This window comes from Mobula hypostoma, chromosome X1 (assembly GCF_963921235.1).
Source record: "Mobula hypostoma chromosome X1, sMobHyp1.1, whole genome shotgun sequence".
In the NCBI taxonomy this organism is placed as follows: Eukaryota; Metazoa; Chordata; class Chondrichthyes; order Myliobatiformes; family Myliobatidae; genus Mobula; species Mobula hypostoma.
The window spans coordinates 16352572-16370235 of NC_086128.1; the positions used below are offsets into that span (position 1 = coordinate 16352572).

Sequence of the window (17664 nt, forward strand, 5' to 3'; positions counted from 1 at the left end):
GTTCTTGCCTCCGTTCTGGGCCAGCATTTAAATTGTCCAAATAGTGTATTGTACCTCACACTAGGACCCGGGCACCACTGCTCTGAAAGGCTCTGGGCCTAGACCATGCTGCCCAGCTACTCGCTCCAGGACCAGATTTCGCCGGCCAACCCGAAGCACTCTTATGCTCTGAATCAGCTCAGTACCCAGCTCAATCCAACCTCACACCCAGGCTGCACACATAAAAGTTGCTGGTGAACGCAGCAGGCCAGGCAGCATCTCTAGGAAGAGGTGCAGTTGACGTTTCAGGCCGAGACGCTTCGTCAGGACTCACACCCAGGCTGGTTGTACGGGCATCAGAATTCCATGTGCAATCATTCTGCAACACACTGTCTCGGCTCATCCCCCAAACTTGCCTCACCATTGCTCACCCCTTCACTGTTTGCAGCGAAAATTTAACACAAATTACCTCAGAAAAGGTATTTTTAGTGATGTTTTTTTGTCAGATTTCTTATCTTTTTAACTATGAGAGAGCTGTCTCACATGTTCGGTAGCACTATCTTCACCAAAAGTACTAAAGCAGAAGATGCTGCCTGTTCTGTCGAGCATTTGCACTATCTTCTGCTTATATACTTAGAATCAGGTTTATTCACACTAGCATGTGTCGTGAAATTTATTGTTTTGTGGCAGCAGTACAGTGCAAGACATAAAAAGTTACTATAAATTACCATAAAAATAAAATAAATAAATAGTGGAAAAAGAGGAATAGTGAGGTAGTGTTCATGGGTTCTTGGACCATCCAGAAATCTGATGGCAGAAAGAAAGAAGCTGTCCTTAAAACATTGAGTGTGGATCTTCAGGCTCCTGTATCTCCTCCCTGATAGTCATAATGAAAAGACAGCATGTCCCAGATGGTGAGGGTCCTCAATGATGGATGCCATCTTTTGAAGATGTCCTCATTGATGGGGAGGTTTATGCCCGTGATGGAGCTGGCTGAGTCCACAACACTCTGCAGCTTTTATTGATCCTTGGCATTGGAGCCTCCTTATCAGGTGGTGATGCAGCCAGTCAGGATCCAAGGTACCTGTGTAGAAGTTTACTAGAATCTTTGGTAACATACCAAAGCTCCTCAAACTCCTAATGAAGTATGGCTGCTGGCATGCCTTCTTCATGATTGCATCAATATGGTGGGCCCAGGGTAGTTTCCCTGCGATGTTGACACCCACGCCTTTCACTGCAGACCCCCCAGTGAGCATTGGTGCATGTTCTTCCTTCCTGAAGTCCACAATCAATTCCTTGGTCTTGATGACGTTGAGTACAAGGTTGTTGTTGTGACACCACTCAACCAGCTGATCTGTCTTGCTCCTGTATGCCTCCTCATTCCATGTGAGATTTTGCCAATGAAAGTTGTGTTATCAGCGAATTTTGTACTGTGCCTAGCCACCCAGTCGTGGGTGTAGAGAGAGTAGAGCAGCGGGCTAAGCACGCATCCTTGAGGTGCATTGGTGGCAATTGCAAGCAAGGAGGAGATGGTATTTCTGGCTGTAGTCTCCCCATGGGGAAGGCAACAAACGAGTTCAACATTATATAAAAAAGAACAAGACTTTTATTAGTGGCAGCTGTTGCTATTGACAGATGGGGTCTTCCACAATAAGCTGTTAATGTTGCCAATGTCCTCCAATGTCCTTTTCCTCCATCCTTACCTCTCACCCTTTCTTCTTCACTCAATCCTGTATTTTGCTGATTTTTGAAAGCCCTCAACCTTTACATTCATTGCAACCTTCCAGCACCCCGCCCTCTCCACAACCCACCTATGAATCCTTAGTTAATTCTGTGCACTGTTTCCCTTGCAGAACGCCCACTGACCTTGCCGACAAAGCTGTGCTGTTTAGTAAAGGAGATGCTGGCACTGCCTCTGGTACCCAAGCAAACCAGCCAAAGACAAGTGAAAACGAAAGACATTTATAAAACGAAAGCTGTGTTTATTGAGTGTCATAGATCAAAATGAGTTTCCTTTGCCAAAGTGACTGCAATTTTATAGCCTCTTGTCTGTTTTGCTGGCTGGCAAAAGGCCTCTGTAGGGCTGTATGAGCTTTACACGTTGTATTTCTTGTCTGACAGTCAGGAAGCCATGCAAAGTTTTGTTCGTGCTTCTTCCTTAATGCAGTGGTAAAATGTTATCAAATTCAAATTTGATGGTGCCTTACGGACCCAATAAAATTGATTCGTGTTTATGAAAATTGTTTAACAGTGCCTTGAGGTTAGCGATTTGAGAAAATAATACCAAAATGACAATTTCACTATGCAGCCACTGGATGACAGCCCAGGTCAATGGAAATCTCTCAATCCATTTCAAAGGGTAAGAAAGTGCAGAGGCAGCTTTAATTGGTATCTAACTTCTGCCCTGAGATGGTGTGAAAGGATAGTGAAGAGGGAGCTTTGCTTAGTATCTAACCTGTTTGTTGAGTGTTTGACAGGACGATATCAAGGGAGCTTCACTCTGTATCTAACCGATGTCAGTCCATGGCCTCCTCCACTGCCATGATGAGGCCACACTCAGGTTGGAGGAACAACACTTTAAATTCCATCTGGGTAGCCTCTGATGGCATGAGCATCGATTCTCCGAACCTCTAGTAATGCCCCCCCACCCCCGTCTCCTTCACCATCCCCGTCCAAATTTCCCTCTCTCACCTTATTTCCTTGCCTGCCCATCACCTCCCTCTGGTGCTCCTCCCTCCTTTTCGTTCTTCCGCGGCCTTCTGTTCTCTCCTATTGAACTCCTCCTTCCCCCTGCATCTCTTTAACCAATCAACTTCCCAGCTCTTTACTTCATCCTTCCCCCTTCAGGTTTCACCTATCACCTCGTGTTTCTCTCTCCCCTACACCCAACCTTTTACAACTATTCCTCATCTTTTTTTCTCCAGTCCTGCCAAAGGGTCTCAGCCTGAAACGTTGACTGTACTTTTTACAATAGATGCTGCCTGGCCTGCTGAGTTCCCTCAGCATTTTGTGCATGTTGTTTTTGTCTAGCTGATGCCTTGACAGTGTGTGATGGGATGATGCAGAGGGAGCTTCACTCTGCGTTTAACCCGTGCCATGCTATTGTATGATAGGACAATGTAGAGAAGGGTTGGCACTGCTGTCTAACCCGTGCCCTGGGCGTGTGATGGGACAGTGTAGAGAGACCTTCACTCTGTGTCTAACCCATTCCCTGGGATGGTGTGATGGGATGATGTAGTGGGACCCTCACTCTGTGACTAACCTGCGCCCTGGGCTTGTGTGGTGGTATGTTGTAGGGGGACATTTACTCTGATGGTGTAGAGGGAGCTTCACTCTGTGTCTAACCCGTTCCCTGGGATTGTGTGATGCGACGGGGTTGTGTTTTACAGGACAATGCAGCTTCACTCTCTATCTAACCCATGCTGTCCTTGTGCTAAGAGCATGGTGATGAGGCAGCATTCTGTATACTGTATCTAACCTGTGTTGACACATGCCCTGGGTATATCTGACAGGACAATTTAGAGAGAGCTTTTCTCCAAATCTAACCTGTGTTATACTTGCCCCAGAAGTGTTTAATGAAACTCTGAGTGAGTGAGTGAGTCTGGGTCCTCTGTTGGTCAGGGTCGACCAAGGATGTTGCATCTGAGCTGTCTATGTGATACGCAAGCCTGGACAGTACGATATTGAGAGCAAGCTGTTGCCCATGTAGCAAGCTCTCCCTCACCACGCACATGATGAACCCAAAGGAATGGCAGAGACCGATACAGTTTGGCATCAGTAGCGTCGCAGGAGTTGCCATTCAGCGTTGAACTCAATGTAGGACTGCCTCAGGGACTCCAGTTCTGGGTTTTTCCCTCGGGGTTTACTTCCGAAGCCTTCCCCATGAGTGGGTACAGCCGCAAGGCAGCGGAGCTTTGAGATCAGAGTTTTCATTCTCCTAGGTGAGCTGCCAACCACAGCTGTCTGAAGCAACTGGTTTTTAGGCACCAGTAACCCACCTTTGCCCCTCCTCCTGTCAGTAGAAATGGTCAAACTGGGCTTAGTAGCCAAGCCACACGTGGAGGCCAGCTCTTGAGTATTTGAAATTAAAAAGTGTACCATTCATTCACCTAAAAGAGGCTCTACCAGAGCTCTCTTGCGATATGATCATCTTCCATTGCTCTGAAATGAAATCCCAATGTCATGATGCCCTGACTAGATTTGTTGCAGGAGTCCAGTGCTTTTCTCCAAGCTGAAGGTGAATTATTTTTCATATGCACGTGAAGATTTTTAGCAAGTGTCTGTTTCCGCTGTTACGCCAATCTGTAATATCTAAGTTGCTACACTTAGTGGGGTGTCAAAACAACTTTTAAATTCGTTCATAGAATGTGAGTATCACATGTTGGCCAGTTGCTTTAGTAGTGTGGCCAGCTATTTCCTTTCCAGTGTGTATTTTTCATTGCCCTTCGATACAACTGAGTGACCTATTGAGGTAAGTTGTGGGGTGGCTTACAATGTTCTTATGGGAAGATTCCTTCCTGAAAGGACATGAATGATCCTGTTGGATGTTTATCATTACTTAGCAGTTTCATGCTTAGTTTCAGTGATAGCAGATTTTGTTTTAAGAATTTGAATTCATTTGATCTGGTCCTCTGAATTTTCAGTCCGGATTCTTAGATTACAAGAACCACCCATAGGCAAGTCCAGCCAGTCCAAGCCTGATGCCAAAATCCAGAAATGGATGCTCTGTTATGGGAAAAGATCCAAGGATGCACTCCCAGCTTCCTTTGGTGGTGGGGGGTGGCGGGGGTGGGAAGCAACATCTCCACTGACACTTGGGAATCCCTGGCCTTTGACCACTCAAAGCGAAGCATGAGATTTGGAATGTTACTGAGAACCTTGTGCCCATGCTTCAGCGACACACAGAAGGCCTGGCACAAGCATTGGAAGGAGCGCACTTGCACTGCCTCACAAAGTTCCCACTAAACCACTTGTCCTGTCTGCCACCTCCTGCCCCGTCTATAAGAGTCTGTGGGTCCCACTGTGGCCTCATCAGTCACCTCAGAAGCCCCAGCATCTGAGAGGAAGCAGGTTACCCTCCATCCCGCCGAACTGCCAAACATAAACAAACCTAAAGAGGTCTCGCCTGCAGGAAACTACTACACACACCTCACAGAATTTCTTTTAATCATGTGTTAAGTTCTCCCTGCTGTAAATCTACATGGTGGATCTGGAATTGTGAGTTAATTTGTAAGGAGGATGAGAAGAAATTTGTATTTTGATATGAGTGAATGAGTGCTGTTGTTCAAATCAGTGGGGAGGAAGGGATTCATTTCAAATTTAAATGAACTTCTACGGTGATGGAGTTTTGTGGTAGTGGTGGGGGGGAAGCAGAGAACAGAGATTCATTAATAAGCGGCAGTGAAGCATCAATCTTTGAGAACTGCGTGACTGGAAGTTCATTTAAACTGTCAGCAAATGGATAAAAATGTGGTTGTGGGCACTGGGATATTTGTCAGCCTGAAAATAACCTTTGTGTTTGTTGTTAAGTCTCCATGGCATTGTACTTCGAGGGAAAACTGGGAGCTAATTTGATTGGAGCTTCAGCTGATGGGAAATAATGAAGAAAGATGCATTGCAGGCAGTGTGAGAGATAGAAGGTATCACAAACTGGCCCAGCCTGGATCCAATCAATGTCTTTTGGGAATGAATGGATCAGCACACGAGCAAAGGAGTGGAATTTTGTCTTCACTGCTTGGATAGAAATCTGCCCAAGGAGACCGTGATCGTACAAACCGATCCCATCTTCATTAATCTCATATGGGATGTGGATCTTGTTGCCCCAAGAAGATGGGGGGTGGGGGAGGAGCTGCCTCCTTGAATTTTTGCAGTCATTCTTCAAGTTCTGGGATTTAGACCCAACGCCCTGCGCTCACGCAACACCCCTGTGCTTGCTGAGCCATGCCGCCTACAGGTTGAAAAATTCCTCCATTTTGAAAATCTAAACCCGGTTTTCATATCTCTTGATAGCCTCATCCTTGTCCTTTGTCCAGAATCACTTTTGGTCCTAGAACACTCCTCCAGTTCCAAACTCTTGGTTCTCCCACACGAACTGATGCCACTTCTACTCCTGCCAAGACCCTAATCTGCAGAATTCTTTCCCTAAGCCTCTTCACATCTCTGCCTCGCTACACTCCTTAGATCTATCTTTTTGAGCAAGGATGGACCATCCATCCATATATCTATTGTGGCTTATTCTTGAAAACCCTCCTTTGCAATCCTTTGGAATGTTTTGGTTGTGTTTAATATGCTGTGTAAATATAAACTGTTTTTGTTGTTGACTCCTTGTGGAAGAGTGCATGAAGCCCTGAGTTACAGCTACACTCAGTGGCCACTATATTAGGTACACCTGCTCTTTCATGCAAATCTCTAATCAGCCAATCATGTGGCAGCAACTCAATGCATAGAAGCATGCAGACGTGGTCAAGAGGTTCAGCTGTTATTCAGACCAAACATCAGAACGGGAAGAAATGTGATCTGAGTGACTTTGACTGTGGAATGATTGTTGGTGCTAGACAGGGTGGTTTGAGTATCTGAGAAACCGCTGATCTCCCGAGATTGTCATGCACAACAGTCTCTAGAGAATGGTGAAAAAAACACAAAAACAAAATCCAGTGAGTGGCAGTTCTGTGGGTGAAAATGCCTTGTTAATGAGAGAAGTCAGAGGAGAATTGCCAGACTGGTTCAAGCTGACAGGAAGGTGACAGTAACTCAAATAACCACATATTACAACAGTGGTATGCAGAAGAGCATCTCTGAATGCACAACATGCTGAACCTTGAGCTGGATGGGCTACAGCAGCAGAAGACCACGAACATACACTCAGTGGCCACTTCATTAGGTACAGAAGGTATCTAGTAAAGTGGCCACTCGGTGTACATGACGTCACCTATGGTTTAATAGCTCGCCGACACACCGACTATGGACCAATCAATGCAAACACAAAGCAAAAATAAAAACCTGCATATGCTATGGATCTGAAATAAAAGCAGCAAGTGCTGGAAATACTTCAGAAGGTCAAGCAGCTTTTGATACAACATTGCCTTGTTTTCTCCACAGATCCCTCCTGACCTGCTACCAGTTTCCACGTTTTCTATTTTTATACAAGGGACACAACTCAGCACATTTTGGAGTGGAGGGGGAGAAAATGCAGAGGGAGGAGGAATCTTGGCAAGTCTTGGCTGCAAATATAGCAGAAATGCATGATTTTATTTTTGAAAGGTGTAGCAATGGGAAAACTCAAAGAGCCACAGGGAAAATCAATAATTTTCTTCAGGACTTGAGTAGCTGGAAAAGTGATTCAGAAACTTGACCCAGTATTTTTCATCTGTTCTGGATGCGGATCAGAAAGCTTATTTCAGGCCTTTATCCCAGACTGCTGTGCACACTTGCTCGCAGTCAGCAATGATCTACAGATGAGTGACCAGCCGTGAGTTAGCACTTGACTGATGTTCGCATGGATGGCCGAGCTGCAATTGTGTTCCAAGCCTAAAGTCAATGTGGCACTCACAAGCAAATCACATTAACTCCTGGTTGTCCAGGCTATCATTGGAAGACTTAGAAAACATCTTTCACATTAAATGTTCAGCACCTTGCTGCACAATAGCTAGTAATTATTAGAGTGAAGCATAATATGTAAAGCTCCAAGCCTATAGGGGCACATATGCTCAGTTCAATCTGGTCTGAAATGAAATTCGTTGCTCCCAGTAGGAATCTGAGCAGAATCAGGTTTATTTTCACTGTCTTATATAATGTGAAATTTGTTTTTTTTGTGGCGGAAGTACAGTATAAAGACATAAAATTTCTATAAATTACAGTATACTTAAATAGTGTAAACAAAAAAGGGATAATAAGGTAGTGGTCATGGGTTCGAGAAGCATTCAGTAATCGGATGGTAGAAGGGAAGAAGATCTTTCTGAATTGTTGAGTGTGGGTCTTCAGGCTTGATGGGAGTAAGGAGAAGATGGCGTGTCCTGGGTGGTGATGAATGCCACCTTCTTGAGGCACCGCTCCTTCAAGCACAGCACAGTTGTTAACTGTTGTTGCCCTTTCTCTGACAGGATCTTACAAATAGTCATAGTCATAGTCATACTTTATTGATCCTGGGGGAAATTGGTTTTCGTTACAGTTGCACCATAAATAATAAATAGTAATAGAACCATAAATAGTTAATAGTAATATGTAAATTATGCCAGTAAATTATGAAATAAGTCCAGGACCAGCCTATTGCTCAGGGTGTCTGACCCTCCAAGGGAGGAGTTGTAAAGTTTGATGGCCACAGGCAGGAATTACTTCCTATGATGCTCTGTGTTACATCTCGGTGGAATGAGTCTCTGGCTGAATGTACTCCTGTGCCCACCCAGTACATTATGTAGTGGATGGGAGACATTGTCCAAGATGGCATGCAACTTGGACAGCATCCCCTTTTCAGACACCACCATCAGAGAGTCCAGTTCCATCCCCATAACATCACTGGCCTTACGAATGAGTTTGTTGATTCTGTTGGTGTCTGCTACCCTCAGCCTGCTGCCCCAGCACACAACAGCAAACATGATCACACTGGCCACCCCAGACTCGTAGAACATCTTCAGCACCGTCCGGCAGATGTTAAAGGACCTCAGTCTCCTCAGGAAATAGAGACGGCTCTGACCCTTCTAGCATACAGCCTCAGTGTTCTTTGACTCGTCCAGTTTATTGTCAATTCGTATCCCCAGGTATTTGTAATCCTCCACCATGTCCACACTGACCCCCTGGATGGAAACAGGGGCCACCGGTACCTTAGCTCTCCCCAGGTCTACTACCAGCTCCTTAGTCTTTTTCACATTAAGCTGCAGATAATTCTGCTCACACCATGTGACAAAGTTTCCTACCGTAGCCCTGTACTCAGCCTCATCTCCCTTGCTGATGCATCCAACTATGGCAGAGTCATCAGAAAACTTCTGAAGATGACAAGACTCTGTGCAGTAGTTGAAGTCCGAGGTGCAAATGGTGAAGAGAAAGGGAGACAAGACAGTCCCCTGTGGAGCCCCAGTGCTGCTGATCACTCTGTCGGACACATAGTGTTGTAAGCACACGTACTGTGGGTACAAAGGATCTAATAGCACTATTTCATAGAAATCCCCAGGATCCTGGATGATATTTATCCCCCAGTCAATACCAATGAAACAGATTATCTGCTAATTATCATATCGCTGCTTGTGGGATCCCACTAGAACATAGAACATGACAGCACATTACAGACTCTTCGGCCCCCAATGTTGTGCCGACCTTTTAACCTACTCCAAGGTCAATCTAACGCTTCCCTCCCACATAGCCCTCATTTTTCGTTCATCCATGTGCCTATGTAAGACTTCCTTAAATGTCCCGAAAGTATTTGCCTCTATTACCACCCTTGCACTCACCACTCTCTGTAAAAAAACTTACCTCTGACATTCTCCCTATACTTTCCCTTAATCAACTTAAAATTATGTCCCCTCTTATTAGCCATTTCTACCCTGGGAAAAAGTCTCTGACTGTCCACTGGATCTATGCTTCTTATCGCCTTGTTCACCTCTATCAATTCACCTCTCATCCTCCTTCTCTCCAATGAGAAAAGCCCTAGCTCGCTACACTTTTCTTCGTAAGACGTGCTCTGTAATCCAGGCAGTATCCTGGTAAATCTCTGCACCCTCTCGGAAGCTTCCCCATCCTTCCTATAATGAGGCAACTAGAACAGAACACAATACTCCAAGTGTGGTCTAACTAGGGTTTTATAGAGCTGCAACATTAACATGTGGCTCTTGAAATCAGATCTCCAACTACTGAAGGACAACACACCATATGCTTTCTGAACAAACCTATCAACTTGCATGGCAATTTTGAGGGATCTATGAACCTCCAAGATCCCTCTGTTCCTCCACACTGCTGAGAATCTTACCATTAACCTTCTATTCTGCCTTCAAATTTGACCTTCCAAAGAGAATCACTTCACACCTCTCTGGGTTGAACTTCATCTTACATTTCTCAGCCCAGCTCTGCAGCCTGTCAATGTCCCTTTGTAACCTACGGCAACCGTCTACAGTATCCACAACACCATCAACCCTCATGTCATCTACAAACCCACCTTACCACTTTCTCATCCAGGTCATTTATAAAAATCATAAAGAGCAGGGCTCCCAGAACAGATCCCTGCGGTACTCCACTAGTCACTCACCTCCAGGCAGAATACGCTCCATCTTCAACCATCCTCTGCCTTCGTAGGGCAAGCTAATTCTGAATCCACACAGCCAAGTCTCCCTGGATCCCATGCCACCTGACTTTCTGAATGAGCCTACCATGAGAGACTTAGCAAATGCCTTACTAAAATCCATATACACCTCATCCACTGCTCTACCTTCATCAATGTGCTTTGTCGGATTCTCCACATCTCTTGGCAACCATGATTCCTTCACTCTATCATCCTTTCCCTGCTTCAGACCTATCCAGAGCCCCATGGAAGTGATCCATAAAAACCTCCACATTTCTGTTATGCTTTTCTCCCAAGTACAACTGTTCCCAATTTATGCTTCCATATTCCTGCCTAATAGCATCATAATTCACCTTCCCCCAATTAAATACTTTACCATACCATCTGCTCCTATCCCTGTCCAAGGCTCTGGTAAAGGTTAATGAATTGTAGTCACTGTCCCTGAAATGCCCGCTCACCAAGAGATCTGTTATCTAACTAGTTTTGTTGGCTGTTACTAGATCCAGTAAGGCCTCTCCTGTCATCAGCTTGTTTACATATTGAGTCAGGAATCCTTCCTGGACACAACTATCAAATTCCACCCTATCTAAACCATTTTCACTAAGGAGGTGCCAATCAGTATTAGGGAGGTTGAAATCACCCATGACACTTCTTGCATTAAACCTTCAACCCATGCTACTGACTGCAATTTTACCCTGTCAACAGCTTATCCTTCCTCAGAGTCTCTCCACATGCTGCATCTACCAGTATACCAACTGCCCTAAGCTCTAACCTATCACCCTGGTTCCCATCCTTTTTGTACAGGTCATACCTTCCCCAGAGGAGATCCCAATGATCCACAAATCTGAAACCCTGCCCCTTGCCCCAATTCCTCCGCCATCCTATTCTTGCTCTCAATGGCATGTGGCACAAGCAGCAATCCATAGATTACTACCCTAGAGGTCCTGCTTTTCAGCATTCTTCCTAGCTCCCTAAAATCTCTCTTCGGGACCTTTTCCTTCATATGTCATTGGTTCCAATTGTACCATGATTTCTGGCTGCTCACCCTCCCCCCTTAGAATGCTGTGGACCTGATCTGAGACATCCCTGATCCTGGCATCTGGAAGGCAACATACCATCCGAGTGTCTCTTTCATATCCACGGAATCTCCTGTGTGCTCCCCTAATTATCACCCTTCATCACCCTTTCCTTCTGAGCTACAGAGACAGACTCAGTGCCAGAGACCTGGTAGCTGCGGCTTTCGTCTGGTAGGTTGTTCCAACACCCAACACTATCCAAAGCAGTTGGTGAAGGCAACGGGTACTCTGCACTATTCTCCTATTCCCTTCCCCTCTCCCAACAGTCACCCAGCCACCTGTCTCCTATAATTTACGGGTGTCCACCTCCCTGTAGCTCTTACCTGCCACCTCCTCATTCTCCTGAGTGATCAGAAGATCATCCAACTGCAGCTCCGGTTCCCTAACATGGTCTGTAACGAGCTGCAGATGGATGTACTTCACACAAGTATGGTTGTCAGGGAGACTGGAGGACTCCCAGAATTCCCATATCTGATATGAAGGACATACCACGGTCCCTGGGTCCACTCCCACTACTCTAGCTAGGCACTAATAGATAAAAAAAGAAACTTACTTCAGCCTTCCCCTCTTCTTGCTGAAGACTCTTGAGCCAAAGCTTCAAGATCTATGCAGTAATACTGACCCACTCCAAAAATGGTCACTCCCACAATGGCTGCTCCACTTAAACCTCACTTCCTTTCATAGGCATTTGCCAAGGCCCTAATAAACTGTGATAACTCAAGCTCGTCAAAAAGTTCCTATGGGCTTGTGCATCATTTGGCTACTCCTTCTGATGGCACAACCGTGACCACACTTCATAACCAATTCCTTCATTGTTTGGGTTTTGGGATGTGCTGAAGAGACACTAATTAAATGCATTTATTTATTTATTTGCATCAGCTTTATAGCTCCCAGTCTATTTAATGGTAAATTTCATCAGCATTTGGTAGGATGCCTCTATGTCCATGGTGTAGAGTGACTGTAGTGGTCTATGATCCATTGTGGTCTATTATTCTTCCTTGGTGCTTTCCATACTGGTTGAAGCCCCTTGACACAAGCAACCACCAGGACTGGGAAGAGGAGATGACACGAGAACCAGCTGCAGGATCAAGGTCTTGCCATCGATATTTTCTTACCTATTGTGGTATTGTGTTGAGAAGTGTGTCCCTGCTCCCCAATGGCCTATTTTCTGATGGAAGCTATAAGTGGGTGATCTTATAGAGCAGGGGTCCCCAACCTTTTTTGCACCGCGGACTGTTTTATTATTGACGATATTCTTGCTGACCGACCGACCCGGGGTGGGGGGGAGGGTAGGGTTGCCAACAGACAAGAGTAGCAGTCAAATATGTTGTGTTTACCCCGAGAAAGAGTACCATGGCCATGAAGCCTTGCGCGGGCACCTGTGTGCGCATGCGTGTATGTGCCTATTTTTTCCTACGAATCGTTTTTAGCGATTCTATTCGGGGGAGGGTGTTAATCACGACCGGAATATAGGTGATAAGTGGCTAATACACTCAATTTCGTTTCTAAAAGGGTTTATCTAATGAATTTAATATTAAACACACAGCGCATATTTTCCTCGCGTGAATATAGTGATAAGTCAATTATCAGGGGAGGACAGGGGAGCTTGAAGTAAGTGTTGAACAAACTTCCAGTAGAAGTGGTAGAGGGAGGTTTGATATTATCATTTAATGAAAAATTGGATAGGTATATGGACAGGGAAGGAATGGAAGGTTATGGGCTGAGTGCAGGTCGGTGGGACTAGGTGAGAGTAAGTGTTCGGCTCGGACTAGAAGGGCAGAGATGGCCTGTTTCTGTGCTGTAATTGTTATATGGTTATATAAGTCACTTATAAGTCAATAGCATCATAACATTTTAAGTAACGTTTGGATATTAAACACACAGTGCATATTTTCCTCGTATGAACATATAAAATCATTGCAACACACCAATATCGCTGAATCAGTGGGAGCCCTGGGCTTGTTTCCCTGCAACAAGACGGTCCTATCGAGGGGCGATGGGAGACAGTGATACTCGAAGGGGGTTCCTTATGTCCAGTCTATTCCGCAATTTAGTTTTCGTTGCATTCATTGCAGAGATATGTTGGAAATGGAAGCAACGTTTTCAGTGCTTTCGTGGCTATCTCAGGATATTTAGCCTTGACTTTGATCCAGAATGCCCAGAGATGTTATGTCAAGCATACTTTTCAGGCCACCGTCATTTGCAAGCTCAAGGAGTTGATCTCCTTCCCGCGCTGACATGGATGACGTGTGTGTGATGACCTCGCGTGCGTTCAAGCTCAACAGTGGGTGTGACAGGGAATGAGGAAAGGTGCGGCTGACTCCTATCGCCAAATCATATCATTTCCTCGCGGCCCAGTAGCACATGCCTTGCAGCCCAGCGCCAGTCCACGGCCCGGTGGTTGGGGACCATTGTATAGAGCAGGGGTTTCCAACATTTTTATGCGAAATGAGCCTTACCATTATCTGAGGGGTCAATGGACCTCAGGTTGGGAACCCCTGTTTTAGAGGTAAACAGTAGCTCACTCATGTAACAAAGAAAATTTAGAATTAGAAGCAGGCTTATTATCAGTGATGGGAAATTTGTTGTTTTGAGGAAGTTAACCCAGAATATATCATTAAACTGAAATACAGTCACTGAATGAAAGGACAAAGGTCAAAATAAATGATTAGCCTGAGTATCTGCATCTTCCTTTGCACTAGAAGTGCTTATTTCAGCAAAGGTGAGCACAGACTGACCCAATTTACAGATGTCAATCTACAACTTTTTGTACAAAGTAGAACTAATGGCGGTTCTATGCTGCCCCACACCAGTAAGTTATTGTTGGATCCCAGCAATTTTGTGATCAAAATGTTTTTGGAAGTCAAGAAAGAGGGATAAAGCTTTGTAGTTACACCTATTCTCTAAGCATAATAAGAACAGTTTGTTGCAGGAGTGACCTCTGTCCCTCACTGGTGAGAGAGAAGCCTGTCTGAGATAGCAAAGTGTTAGGATGGACTGTAGTTTTTTGATGGACTCCAGATCATGGTCTCTTTGGGGGCTTTGCTATTGCATGCACGGTGGGGAGAGAGGTTTGGTGCTTTAGCAAGTGGAGGGAGGGTTCATACTTTTGCTGCTGCTTGTGCATGGGAAGGGGGAGGGGGGTTTGCGGTTCTAACTTGTTTCTGTCATTCTTTGTGTTTTTTTTCTGTTTCATGGATGTCTGCAAGGAGTAAGAGTTTCAGGTCATATACTGCATACATTCTCTGATATTAAATTGAACTGTTGAACAAAGAATGAAACAAAGGCAAAGAATTAGTGGTCATCTTATCTTAAAAACTAGCTCAAATTAGAAGGATAATGAGACATTCCATGTTAAAAAAAAACTATAAAATAGCCAGATTCAAGTCGTGTAACACCTGCTGCAGGAAATCTAAGAAGCTTCTAGAAAATACAAAATCAGCTATGCTACAATGACTGGAAAATTCACTGAACAATTACATGTATATCATACATATATAAAAATACAAGCAAGCATAGGAAAGAGAAAACTAGGAGAAAAATAGCAATTTTACACTCTAATCCAACATTATGCAGCTTGAATGATACCAAACTAAAGGGAATCAGTAGCTTTCTAACAGACTGGGCTTGTAATGTCTCAATTGCCATGACAAACTTAAGAAATTACTAATTAGTATAGTCCAGGGGCACTCAGCCTCACAGCTGAACCCAATATGAAAATGAACTACCACTCACCAGTCAATGTGAATGCATTGTTTTAAAACACTTTGAAAATTAATTCAATCATAGCCCTATGGGGAAAATTGTCAACATGTGCATGTGTTTTTTTTAATAAAGAAATGAACACCACAGACACCAAAACTGAGCTTTGAAGAACCTGGCATGCAGAACTAAGGGAGGTAGGACCTGAAGTTAGGATTGTGCAGGACATTACTCTTGTTGTGTTAGTTCTTTTGTTCAGGAGGAAAGAAACTCTTATATTTAAGGTGCAAAGCCATATTATTAAGCTGCAATTACTTGTGTATGCAATGAAAAAGCTATTATTATCTATTAATATGCTGCAATTACTTTATAATTACACTGTTATTTGTACAACTTGCAATGAAATAGTGGTTAGTTTACTTCATGAAAATGATTAAAATTTATCCAGTCACCCTCTCCACCCTGCCTTCTAACCATGTCAGCTTGTGGCTTGGTCTGAGGAATGTATGATTGAAATGGAGTTTGCCCGGATGCAGCTTCAAGCACAAAAGTGCTTTAGTGCAACAGGTAAAATACCTAGCTCCAAGTTAGGAAGCCGTGGGTGAAGAGCTACTCCAAAGACTTAGTACAATAACCTCCTAGAGTGACACTCTGTAGTGGTAGTGAGGGAGTGCTGAACAGTCAGAAGCATTATTTTTCAGCTGGGGTGATAAATCGAGGCTCTCTCTGGCCATGTGTAGCATTAGGCCACGTTTCCTTAACCATCAAAATAATGGATATTTGTCTCTCTGCTGCTGGTGAATTGACTTGCTTGTGTAATATGGCTGCTGTATACAAGATGTTTAGATTTGACAAGGTGCCACACTTGGGTGGGTGAGTGTGAAATCAGGGCAGTTCTTTAAGTGTGTTTGTTTGTGTGTGTAAATGGAATTTGGTACAGTTCTTTGAGTGTGGGTGTCCTGCTATGTGTCTGTTTGAAATCCAGTACAATTCATTGTGTGTGTGAAATTTGCTTCTGTGTACATTTAACATGCTAAATCATTCGAGGCAACTCAGAGCAATGTAATCAGTTTTGATACCAAATTGGATCAGAAAATACTCAGGTAGATGATCAAAAACTTGGTGAAAGAGGTGGTTTTTAAAAGAGGAGCGAGAGGTGGGCAGGCTTGGGGAGAGACTTTCAGAACTTGGGGCTCAGCTCTGTTGCCAGTGGTGGGGGGGATAAATCAAGGATGAGCATATGACTTGGACTGGAGATCTGAGGCTGTAAAGTGATCTGGAAAAACAACGATGAAAATTTGAAAGTCAAAGCTTAATTTAGCCGAGAGCAACTTACCTCAGTGAGTACAGGCGAATGGGGGTTGGTTGCAAGTTGGGATGTGGTCAGCAGTGTGTATACAGGGTAGAAGATGAAGGATTGACTGGGACTGTGTTGGAATAGTCAAGCATCAATGTTACACAGGAATGGATGAAGTTTCCACCATTAGATAAGCTGAAGGAGGGTGGTGATATTTCAAGATCTGGAGACACTAGCATCTTTAGAAAGGCTGTGGATATGTAGTTAGAAGCTTGTCTTGGGGTTAAATTTGTCACCATGGTTGGAAACAACCCGGTTTGGTCTCAAAGCACTTGCTAAGACGAGGTCTGGAGTCAGTGGTGATGGGGAGTGAGTACTATGGCTTTGCTCTTCCCTGTGTTATATTGCAAGGAACTTCTGAGTGTCAGATTAGTGGTTGTACACCTAGGGATGGTAGAGGGCCAGAGAGAGGTGGGGGTAACCTTGAGCTCGGAGTTAATCATGTATAAGTGGAAACTGAACCTATGCTTATGGGACATGAGATTCTACAGATGCTGGAAATCCAAAACAACACATAAAAATTGCTGGAGGAACTCAGCAGGTTGGCCAGCATCTATGGAAAGAAGTAAAAGGTTGATGTTTTGGGCCTTTCATCAGGAATAGAAAGGATGGGAGAGACCAGAATAAGGTGGTGGACAGAGGGGAAGGAATGCAGGGTAGAAGGTGATTGGTGAAGCCAGGTGGGTGGGGGAGGTGATAGGTGGAAAAGGTAAAGGGTTGGAGAGGGGAGTGGACCATAGGGGAGGTGATAAGCAGGTAAGGAGAAGAGGTAGGAGGGGAGCCAGAATGGGGAATGGAAAAAGGGAAGGGAAAAAAATTACTGGAAATTAGTACCCACTTTCCTGGTTTCACCTATTACCTTTCAGCTTGTACTCCTTCCCCTCCCCTCACCTTCTTATTCTGGTTTCTTCCCCTTCCTTTCCAGTCTTGATGAAGGGCCTCAGCCTGAAACGTCGACTATTTATTCCCCTCTGTGGAAGCTGCCTGACCTGCTGAATTCCTCCAGCATTTTTGTGTGTGTTACTCTGTGCTTATGGGTAAAGTTACTGCTGAGGTGCAACTAGATGGGAAATAGGAGGGAGCTAAAGATTGGCCCTGAAGACAATGGTTATGAGCACATGGAGACAAGAATGAGAATAAGCAAGTGCGATTTCAGCCAGCTACATCAGACAACATTGGAAATGAGACCCCTGGCTATGTTTTGTTTGTTGCTACTTGTCTGAAACTGGGAAGTGGAGATGATTTGGAAACAGGAAGATTCAATTAACTCCATAGTTGGACAGGGC

The 17664-nt window shown here is 44.5% G+C and overlaps 1 protein-coding gene across 1 annotated transcript in view; it reads left to right on the forward strand.

Moving 5' to 3' along the window:
- The window catches only part of asic1b (acid-sensing (proton-gated) ion channel 1b), a 921001-nt gene that overhangs the window by 30210 nt on the left and 873127 nt on the right, over positions 1-17664 (forward strand). The gene's annotated exons all lie outside the window — the stretch shown is intronic.